General features: G+C 31.2%; 1 protein-coding gene and 1 pseudogene across 3 annotated transcripts in view; both read right to left on the bottom strand.

The window, feature by feature from the left end:
• Positions 1-12,261, bottom strand: part of LOC126740022 (tyrosine-protein kinase Src64B) — a 63,321-nt gene that overhangs the window by 39,903 nt on the left and 11,157 nt on the right. The gene's annotated exons all lie outside the window — the stretch shown is intronic.
• Positions 6,839-12,121, bottom strand: LOC126740023 (uncharacterized; annotated as a pseudogene).

Below are 12,261 nucleotides of genomic sequence, written 5' to 3'. Positions count from 1 at the left end.
AACCCGGATATTTAACCTTCTATTGATAAACGTACGTTTGGACATTAATTGGTTGTTGAGGATAAATAGGGGAAGTACAGGACACAACGTAATACAGTGTGGCTTTAAGATCGAGAAGCAAATAAGAAACATAAGAAGAGGAAAAAGAAGACGAAAGAGGATCAGGGGGAGATGGAAGAGCCTGAAATACAATCAATTTTTAACTTAAAATTGCAATAAATAATTGCAAATTTAAATAAACTAATTAAATTCTTTTTTAAATGACGCAACTAATTAACTTCCTAAGAAATTAAAGCTCGCGTTCATATTGTTATTACGCAAACGTCTTAAGAAATTTCAAATCGTGAATCAGCAATTTAAAAAGAAAAAAAAATACGTAGATTTTAGGTCGTATCGATGGCAAAAAAAATTATCTAACGAATCCTTGACGCGAATTAAGCGATTGTTGAACCGCTGAAGTCGCGTCTGGGGTCTTTCATTTCTTTTCTGTTGTGCTGCTGCACTGAAGGTTTCAGGTATTTACACCTACATCCTCATTACATCTTTAAAACGTATGATTTGAGAATGTATTGTGTATTATGTTTATTGTACGTTTAACGACCTTACTATACGAATAGTTTCAAAATCAATACGTTTATTTTTAATTAATATGAATTATTACATATCCACCAAAACACAAAAAAAGAGCATTCTGCCTTCACATTACCGTTTTCAAGATCTTCTTGGTGTTCTTCTTAAATAGAAGGAATGTGCCATTTATTTTTCAAATATATTCAATGCTGTTTGAATATCATTATATATTTATTAGATATGTAAATAGTTCCAGATCAACATATCAGACTGACATATAGTGATAGTCTACGATCTTTGATATCTTGACAACAAAATGAGATTTCACCCTCAAAGTTAATTAATAAATTTTAATAATAATTAAATTAAATTTATACAATCGTCCCTCCTCATTTCACCTACTCATATGACCCGCTCATTTTTTTGTAACAAAATTTAGGCGTGGTTTACAGTGATAATACTGATGTTTTGACATAAAAATGATGGTTCTAATTACTTTCAAAATGGCAAATATTCGCCGCCATCTTGGAAAAAAAATTGTCATTATACAAAATTTGGACCTGACCTGTAGATTTTCACAACAATTTTTCAACTAAATTTATTATTAGAATCGGATACTTGCTGACAACCCGAAGGTTTTTTAAGAAATCTATTGCATGCATGTATTATTAGAAATGTAGATTTATTAAGAAATAGTGGGGAATTAACAAACTAAACGTAGGAGTTTTATCCAATATGTTAATTATTTTAATTTATTAGTTTAGCAATTATATATATATTTAAATGTCAATGTTTCCAGTTTAAAATTGGGCAAAACGAGGCGTGGGTATATACGATCACGTGTATTGCACGATTTTATCTATGAAAATATGGTGCAAGAGAAATTAATATAATTAATTTATATAGAAATGTAGTGCAACCGGTCTGTGGCGTTATCGTTAAATATGTTTAAAAATCAAAGCTACAAATATGAAGTAAAATGTAGGATTTTTAAGAATTATTGGACAGCTGGCAAAAGTGCTTTCTACGCAGAGTATTACCGTTGATTGAATATTTGGGAAGATACGCAACCTTATGGGCTAAAACGTGACCGCAAATATGCGTGAAAAATAGATGGCGATTCTCTCCAGTATGCGCGAAAATAATTTCGTCCGTCGCTTCCAATATTATTCTATGGTATACCCCCTCAATATTATTCTATGGTCGCTTCTCATTAGTAATCGGCCGATCATCCGAGTCGTGTGGGAGAGTTTTTGCACAGGTTCGTGTTTGCCGTATTGCAATTTGCTAGTTGTTAAAAATTTTTCTTGGATATCATAATCACAAATAGATAGATATATGTAAATGTGTTTAGTTTGTGAGACGATGGCTTCTTTAGGCAAAATTAATCATAGTGCGTATATTAATTAAGACTTTGATTTATAACAACCTAATATGGGAATCTCAAAATCTTATTAGAAAATCTTTAAAAAAATCTAATTATAAACCTCACAGAAAATTATCTATTTTATCTACAAAAATCAATCCGAACTCTTAAAAATACTGTCTCTTCATGTCTATGAGAGCCATTTTCTCTTTTTCTTTTTTTTTACTTTAAGAAAATTTTAAATCAATATATTATGTTTATGGTCTTTAGTGTTTTAAGTATTTTCAATAATTGTTTTCATGATGAAATTCATTCATGAAAAAGATAAAAATAAAGCCTAAAAAGCCTTTAAAGTTATTGAGAAACTGGTTATAGTACGAATGGTAGCTTTCCTAATTAAAAAAAATAACATATTAAATGAATGTCGAGTAATGTTTTCATTCCTGGAGAGATTATATTTGAGCTTGAAGAAGGTCACTTTGCTGCAGCGGTATTCTGCGACTTCTCTAAACACTTTGACTGTGTCAACCATGGAATATTGCTCGGTAAGCTTTCTAGATATGGGTTTAGGGGAGTTGCTCTAGAATGGTTAAAATTTTGTTTTGTTAGACAGAAAAAAGTTTGTTTGGCCAAATGGCAGTTTGTCTGAACTTTGTGTAGTAAGCAGGGTTCGTTTCTCGGTCCTATTTTATTTCTATTGTATATAAATGACCTGGGGTCGCTCCAGATAAGAGGATTCTTCACTATTTTTGCAGATGACACCACTATCTTATGGACAATAATAAAAGCACATTAACCTAGAACAATTTCTAAAGATTTATTAATGATTAAACAGTGGTTTGATGCTAATTTGATGTCTTTAAACATAGATAAGACTAAATTGTTAAGTTTTTATGCTCAGAGCAGTTCATGATTCACAACAAAGAATTGGAAGTGAATAATTTTAACAGATTTCTTGGAATTGTTATCGATCATAAACCTAAGTTTTATGGAGATATGTCAGGAGGCAAAAACTGGCTAGACGATGTTATGCTGTTAGAATGGTTTTAAATGAACTGAGATTGATATTTTTTTTGTCGAAAGTTGGAACTTACTTTCATACAAAAATACCTACAGTATGGAATAACATTTTGAAGTTGCATTAGTAAACGGCTTTTTGTTGTATTAACTCGATGTTTGTTTTTAAAAAACAAGCCATTAAATATATGTGTCATAAATCTCCACAGGACATGCAGACCCCTATTTAAAGATACTTTCCTTGTGTTGCTTGTTTATTGTTGAGTCTGCTTGACTAATATACAAAAAATATAAATTGTATCTTCAAAATAATGGCTCCTTAAAACATTATAATATCAGAAAAAAATACAATATTCCAATGCCCATCCCGAAAAGTGAACTAAGAATTCTCTTATTTACTTGAGCATAAAAATTTTTAATAATTTTCCAAATGTCATAAAAGTCTCCTCGCTTTAAAAAGTCCTTAACGAAACTTCTTAAAAGCAAATATTTTTATAGCATTAGAATTTTTTGAAGATAGTTAGGAATAGGCCAATAGTATATAATTAGTTTTTAGTAAAGATGTAAAGGTTAGAATTTGTGATGTTACTCTAAAAAAATTTTAAGTCGTCTTGCTTTGAAATTGAAAATACATTTTGTGTTTATACTAGTATGTTGAACCCACTATTGTGTATTGTTTTTAAATTATGTGTTAGTAATATGTCGATTAATGTGCCTATTTTATATTATAAAAGTACCATGTCAACAAGTAGGTACCATGTATTTATGAATAAAGTATGTTTTGAATTTTTTGAAATTCGAAATTGTATTTAAAAGAGAGAGAGGTATATAATATTTAATAGGGATGATTCCAACTACTAGCTAGAAATTACCTCGTTGATAAAGTAATTAAAAGGGTTATTCAAAACTGCCAAACAAAATTGCAAAATTCAAAACTGCCAATTAAAAAAAACTGCCTTCAAGTGGCCAACATGGCGTCGACAAGAAGAAACAAAGTTGATTATGACTCTCTAAAGAAGGAACGTCGTATTTAAAAGTTAAAGATGTTAACTTGTAAATGAGAGAAAGTGTTTACAACAATGTATAAATGATTTTATTTTATATTTTCAAATAACGAAAAAAATAAAAAAACCATTTTGCCAAATTTCACCTTTTTCCTGAATATTAGGAAGTATTTGGCATTTTTCCAATTTTTAGATTGCATTTATTCAATCATTGCATTTATATTGCGCAACTTTCGCCTAATTAAACCATTTACTGCTCATCCTTATTTTGGACATCCTGTATAATCGCGATAAGACCTTTCATACTGTTAAACAAAATATTTGTTTTTTTTCTTATTAACTTTTTCTAGTTTTAAGAATTAGTAATTAAGTGTTTGCCTGTATTGCAAATAAAAATGTGGCCTATTTTCTATATTTTATAGTGTTGTTACACCCTTATTCAAAACCTTTTAAATTTTGCGATTTTATTTTTATATTAATTTCAGTTAAAGGTATCTATTTTTCAATATTTTTGTCCAAAAAAAGTGTACTTCACAGATCTCACTACCCTACACAGTTTTTGAGATATTGGCTGGTTTCACAAACCCGTATTGTCAAAAATCACATTACGGGCTACTTTTTGCAATAAATTATTCACTCTAAAAAACTATAGTATCGTATATAGATATTAAATCTTTAATTATTTAATTTACTCTTTATATTTACGTGAAACCTACCTATATCATCACCTTTATTTAATATTTTTGTTAATTTTCTAATTAATAAATAAAAGCTTATTGAATTTTTGTTTTGTTTTTATTTATTTATTTTTGTTTCAAAAACGGATTTTGGTAAGTAATTTATTATTTGTTAATAAAATTTAAGTTGTAAGAGATAGCACCTTCAATTACATTACTTAACCATCACATTTATCTAGTTATTTATGCGAGATCACAGCGCATTTAAATATCGGCAATAACAAAATAAATAAAAGCGCTGTTATCATCATCGCCCTTGTCTTAAAAAAATAACAAAACGGCCGGGCGCCCAAAGATTCCCGCGTCGTTAAACTGCAAATGGTCAATATAGCGCCGACAAAGAAAAACAAAGTTGATGATGGCTCTTTAAAGACAGAACGTCGTATTTTAAATTTAAAGGTGTCATCGTATAGGCGAGAAAAAGTGGTCACAATAATTTATTCATTTAATAAATACTTTTGTCATATATTTTGAAATAACGCCAGAAAAAAAATAAAATGATTTTGCCAAATTTCAGTTTTTTGCAAAATTTAGGAAGTATTTAGATTTTATTATAAAAGGACACTATATTGCTCAACTTTCCTCTAATTGACCACCTCTATTGACGTCCTGTATAACCGTGATGCGGGGTCTTTAAACAAAATGTTTTTTTTTGTTACTAGGTATCTTTTTATAGTTTTAAGTATAGTTGTAACAACTGGTAATTGAGAATTTTCCTGTGTCGCTTAAAACTTAAAATGTGGCCTATTTTCTATTTCTATTAACATCCTCACTCACAACCCCTTACTTTACAGATCTCACTAGGCTGCACAATTTTTCAGATATTGAATCACATGACAAAATGGGTTACTTTTTACAAAAAATTATTGATCAAGAAGTTATATTACCATCGGTATTAAGTCTTATGAATTATTTAAATTATTCTTTATAATATTTACGTGAAACCTACTTATATCTTAAAATTTGTTCCACATATTTTTTGTATATTAGTTTTTAGTTAATTAAGTGCAACGGGCTTTTTATTTAAAAACTTGATCCTCTTGAACACAAAATGAAGGAAACATAATGTTTGTTGGAATTATAACTTGTATTAAACTTTTTTGGTAATTTTGTAAACATAGCTTTTTATATATATTTTTGTATTAATTTTTGTCTCAAAAACATATTTTGGTAAGTAATTATTTGTTTATAAAATTTAACTTTTAAGAAATTTCAATATGCCTCCACCCTTAAGTATATCACTTATCACTTGATCACTACATAAATGACACTGTGTTGTATGTTCAAAAAAAATAATAAAAACATAGTTGGCAGCATCATCCCATATCTTAAAAAAATATCCAACACGGCCGCGTAACCGGAGATTCCATCGTCGTTGAAAACCTGACTCAACGAAGCCAAAAGCCAGGTCCACGCAGCTAAAATAAATCGTTCCTAGATTTGACGCTTTGCGGCAGCACCACACGGTGCACGAAACTGAACGGCAATCCGATAGTCGACCGGGTACACTTTTTAACACAGGATTGCGTATCTTCCCAAATATTCAATCAACGGTATTACCACAGCATAAAGAAACCAGCAGTCGCACTCCGCTCGAAAATGTAAGCGAACTAATAGCATCCTTAGCCATACCGCAGCCATATTCTCCGGATGCCGAGCTCACTGTTTATCGAACTGTGTTCATAGGTGTATCGCCTAGTTCAGCGCCGTACTTAGTGACTATTTTGATAGCGTTTTTACAAAGCGTAGCGTTTTTTATAAAAACTTTTCTGATTTTAATTAAAATTACTCAAAGAATGGTCTCTTAAATTTATGGTACATACCTAATTAACTTCCTGCACGTATTCTTCTATATCGTCGTTGTTAGATGTAGAAATGCTATGTTTATTTTTGTTTAAATATTTTGTTAATGTATGAACTTTAATAATATTAAAAAATAAATATTTGTACTATGTAGGTATTTTTATTTTACAAGATAATAATATCTAAAAAAATGTTTAAGTCCGGCTCTAGCCAAGGCAAAAGCCGCGTGGACTGTAGCGAGTGTCAGCGGCATCCCTACTCTAAGCAAATATGCCGCGCCTGCATTAGTACACATGCACCGAACTCGCTTATTCAAGCCAATGTATTTTTATTGAAGTGCGACTGCTGGTTTCTTTATGCTGTGGTATTACCAACAATAGTGCGGTGTTGCCACATCACAACTGTAACGAAATGTTCAAATATGGTGATAAGCTCTCCTTCATTAAAAGAATTTGGAGGAATCGCCAATTTTGAGGAGATTTACTTCGATATTAAAGATTACAATTTTGCGATAATACATTATTGGATTGCTGACAATAGCGCTTTATCCTGCAAAGGTATTTTTAATTGTCCAGTGTTGCCGCGTCTTGTAAAATTTCACAAGATCAAGTTATTTCAGTAATTAGGATTTTATTGTACAAATATGGCATTAGGAAATCTCTGCTTTAATAACTGATTTTACGATGTGTTACACGTGGGAGGCACGGTATAGAGCTCTATGTTACGTAACGCAAATGTTTCAAAATTTCAAAGTTCTCCCGCGCATATTTTATTCTAGTATGTACTGTCATGTACAATGATGTATGCACAATAATATTGGTACTAGTAACTACCCTATAGTATACGTTTGATTAAAAAAAATCTTAGGTTTTCAGATCAAGTAGCGTTTTTTAATTATAAGATTGCTAGGTTTATATATTATGTAGATAGATTTATAAAAACCACATTTTATTAGTAGACATCTGTAATATAAAGTAAGTAAAAGTTTCACTTTCAATAGTTAAAAAATCTTTCTCAAATCTATAAATTGGACCTCTCTAAATAACGGAGACAATGCCCACCAGGGAGTGGATACTGGATGTGCAACAAGAGGTGGCAGAGTATAACTTAAGCATAACTATTTTCGGCTTTCATTAGTAATAATTATTTTTTAGAATAAACACCAATATGCTTATTCTTGTATTAAATATGCAACAAATAAGATATAAAACAAATGACTGGAGCTTTTTTGGACCATCTTGGGTATCCAACAATATTATTTAGCTTTGTTCGCGGTATAGATGTAAAATTACCGGTAATTTAAAAATCGGTAATATTACGTAATATTACGGTAATATTGGTAATTTATTAAAAAAAAACAGCTTTTTAACTAATACTAGTTTTTTTAATTCAAAACTGTAAAAACTTTGGGAAACACAAAAAAACGAGTCAGAATGAACTACGTAATAGAGTGGATAATGGTAAATCACTCTCATCATCCCCAACCTCTTCATCTGATTCTTCGTTCTCCTTGGTTAATTCAGTCAAGTCTATAATTTCAAAACCGAGATCTTCTTTTTCAATTTCTTCCTCAGAATCCTCAGTAGCTTTTTCTCTTCTTGAATGATCTTCGTTTAGTAAACTATAATTATGGGCAACATAGGTTAGTTTTCCGGCTCTTTCCACGGTAAGGCTGTTTCTTCTTTGCCGATGAATAATTCCATAAGTACTAAACGTTCTTTCGGTTGCGGCTGTTGACGATGGTAAATTTAAAATGTCTACAGCCAATCTACTTATTTTAGAACTGGAGCAAATTCCTGCCCACCAAACATGCCCAGACATAGATTTTTCGCTGGAAATAACGAATTCCTTCCCAGCAAAAGATTACCACCTCTAATTTTGTACTGTGCAAGTGCTTCCATAATAAGACCTACTTCTGAAGAATATTTTGGATTACGCCTTGCGGTTTCATAGATGAACTCTATCGCAACTAAATTTTCAGCTTCAGTTAAATTGTGCCACGTTGGTTTGGTTCTAATAGGTAAGCAGCAAGATGAACGGGTTTTAAACATGTATTTTCTCGTTTTTCAAGAATTGAACATATTTTCTGGGATTCCAACATAGTAACGGATAAATTTGATACTTTGTTACGTAATATAGATCTTATTTCAAAAAAGCAGATAAACACTTTTGAGATTGTTGGCCCGTTAGCTTCAAAAAATGTTATCCACTTAGAGATTGGCTGGAACAAGTCATAAGTTGCTTCTACTTGTAACCAAAATTCATTTTGAAGAAGAAGTCTTACTGTATTTGTTGAAAGAACATCAGAAATATCTGGGTTATCACCAACTGCTAAACTTTTCAATGAATGTTTAGTGTCCAAAAAGCTTTTTAAACAAGAAACAAAGGAACCCCATCTTGTTTTCACCGGCAATTTTAAAGAGATGTATCGCCCCGTTTTGTTTAACTGAATTTTTTCAAACCTTGCATGTAAAATCTGCGAATTTTTCAAAAAAAAAATTTGAAATTATGTTCTTTTTAAAATTGGCAAAATGGTCTAATTTCAAGAAGTTTTCAACCAGAAGGTTTAGACCGTGACAAATACAACTATAATTAGTTATGTAATTGTACTTGCTGCTAACTATTTCACGAGCCTTTTTTATGTTAACTCCGTTGTCAGTGACAATAGCCAAAAAATTTGAAGCTCCCAATTCTTCCAATACTTTTTCAATTTCTGAGGCCAAAAATGTTGCTAAATGTCTATTATCTTCGGTATGGATTGATTTATAAAATACTGGAAGAGTTTTATTAATAACAAAATTGGATATAGAGTCATTTCTACAATTTGACCAACTATCCATTTGTAAGCTTAAGGGTGCTTCACTAATTTTTGAAGAAACTGCACCTTGTACTCTAGTGTACTCGGATTCGAGTAGTTGATTTGACAACTGGTAACGAGAAGGCGGTTTATATGCGCATCTCATTGTTTTGAATACATCTAACCATACTTTCTTTGTTGTCATATCTAATGGGGCTACTGAGACATAAATAGCCCTTGCCAGTATTTGATCAATCTTGTTGTTTTCTTGAGAGGACAAGTTATCAATATACGAAGAAATTGTACCCTATGTTGCTTTAGATGTACTTGAATAAGAAGAACTAGCTGAGGAAGACACAGGCCGAACTAGTGAAGCTATTTCTGAGTCTAACGTCTCAAATGCGTGTCCTTGCTCAGAGGTTTCATAATCAGCAATTTCAGTCATCTTCTAAAACCATGGGTGAACTTTGCGAGGTATTGGTATTATTGTTACTACCGAAAACATTGTTAACAGGCAATTTCCCTTTTTTAAAAATGTGTACTATATTTTCAGGTATTTTGACACATTTAAGCAAATGTTGGAACTGTCTGGTAGCATTTCTTTTAAAGGAGGTTTTACAATATTTACAGGAATATTTCAGGATTGGATGGATTCATGGATTCAGAATTGTCCTAGAATCGTCCAAAAATCCCTGCTCGAGAGTAGGGATCAATTCAGAATCAGGCAGTTCGCACATGCGCAAAAAATATATCCTTACAATTTTACTCGACTTCGCCAAATTTGAGAAGAAGAAGCAAATAAGTTATTTTTTATGCTTTGTTAATGTTTATTGTTTTTCTTGTAGATAGATTTCACTTAACCTAAGAATTATCTATTGATTTTTTTTTAAATCTATTGACATTTTTTATCCAGTCCTAATGTTTAAAAAAATATAAAGGTCCAAAACCACAGCAATAAGCAATATTCAAAATTTCAAAATAAGTTGTGTTTAGTAAATAAACAATCAGAATCAGCTGTTTACTGTCAGTTCGTCAAGCGTTCGGGTTCCATACCATGCAGAATTGAAACGGGAGCGATTCCGGATTTTACTTTACGGCGCAACGAGTTCTGCGCAGTTCTAAAATCATCCTAAAATCGGACCCAAAACAAAGCTACTAGTTCACTCGCTCCTTGGACTCTCATTAGAATTTTGAGTTCTGGACTTGCGCAGTAGATTTTTAATGACATATGTATATTGACTATTTATTCTTTTTGTGTTTTCTGATAAGTGGTGATTATTTTATTTCATTTTTAAATTTAAAACCAATAATAGTTTCTGTTACAAATAATAATTGCTTGCCCTACTGTTTTTAATTAGTTTTATGGATAGTTTGTTGCTTAAGTAGCAATTCATGCTTTAATTAAATTGATTTTGTTCTAGATTAGTTGTCCATGATAAAATTACCAAGTCTGATCATTTAAGTTCCAGTGATGAGGACTTGGAGAACCTCTTAGAAGTTACCGAAGTCCTCAAAAATGTTGGATATTTGAAAAAACATTGTCCCACAATTTGATGATGCCTGTATTTTCAACATTTTCGAATGAGCTCAGCACTGACTGATATACTGGCAGATAGATTTGCTGCATCTCCATATTATAAAAAATAGGAAGGAGACTCCAAAATAACTCCATTAAAATTTACTACAGTATTTCTGAGCCATTTCTCTGCTTTAAATCTTTACTGTTTAAAGAAAAAAAAACTTCTTCCTAAACAAAACAATCGAAGAACATAACCTATACTGCACAAAACACAAATATAAGCTATACTAACTCAAACAAATTTAGATATTGACAGTCCATGGATCGTTCGCGGCTGAAATAAATTCCGAACCGGTTATGAATCACGCATACGCATATGCTTAAAGGATGAAGACCTGACCGATTCGGGATGCGTTCAGAACCAGCCCCCGCGAACAAAGCTATTGTAATTACAGAACATTGGTTAAAAGCTGATAAACGAATACATTTATCAAATTATACTGTAACTACTAAGTACTGTAGGACTAATTCACTCACAGGGTGTCACCATGATATTTGTCAAAAATAATATACCAAAAAAACCAATAGTTACTTACCAAAAGTAAATAAGTATCTCTGGAGGAGCTAAGTTTTGAATGCTTGTGAGTTATTGAATTCCTTTGTTGTTTGTACCGGGTGTACAACTAAGAGAGGTCGCCGGCCATATCTGAATAACTAATCATCGCACAGCGTAGGGAAAAAAATATTTCTGATAAAAGCGGCAAGGAGAAATTGCTGGAAATTATTTACAAGTTCGTACGATGACCTCTAGGGGGCGTAATACAACATTGAAATAGAAAAAATTGGTTTTATTGAAAATATTCAAAATGAATCCTAGAGAAGAATGATGCCATTTTAATGTATGATAAATTCTTAACATTTTTTATTTCAAACTTTTTTTTCTAATTTGTCAAATAATGGGTGGGGGAAGGGTTGAATATATATATCTAAAATTCTTGATAACTTTTGATTGGCCTAACGAATTTTAACGAGCTTACTTTTGTTTTACCCTTGGGTATATCTGTATCTTTCTCCTTATTTAATACGTGAATAATGTATCACCATCTTTATTTAAAGGTATTTGGTTCAGTTTCTCAAAACCGAATTATTGTGAATTGACCGTCTGTTTTGTTTATATTAGAATATATTGAGTTGTTGACAGAATAATATATTTTTCCTATAAAAAACCTTTATAATTACAAACCCTCATAAAATCATCTATATTTTGATTCATATATATGGTTGTACCTATTAATGTGGAAACACTGTACATGAAAAGTAAAACTCGTAATAGTAAAAATAAAAAGAAAATAAGTGTTTTTAACTGAATCTGTTAAGTAAATACAAGCAAAAATTTAAATGAATATCATGATTTTCATGGTATTAGGATTTATAAGATTCAAGATAAT

Source organism: Anthonomus grandis, chromosome 8 (genome assembly GCF_022605725.1).
Source record: "Anthonomus grandis grandis chromosome 8, icAntGran1.3, whole genome shotgun sequence".
Classification (NCBI taxonomy): domain Eukaryota; kingdom Metazoa; phylum Arthropoda; class Insecta; order Coleoptera; family Curculionidae; genus Anthonomus; species Anthonomus grandis.
This window is presented reverse-complemented; position numbering and strand designations above follow the sequence as displayed.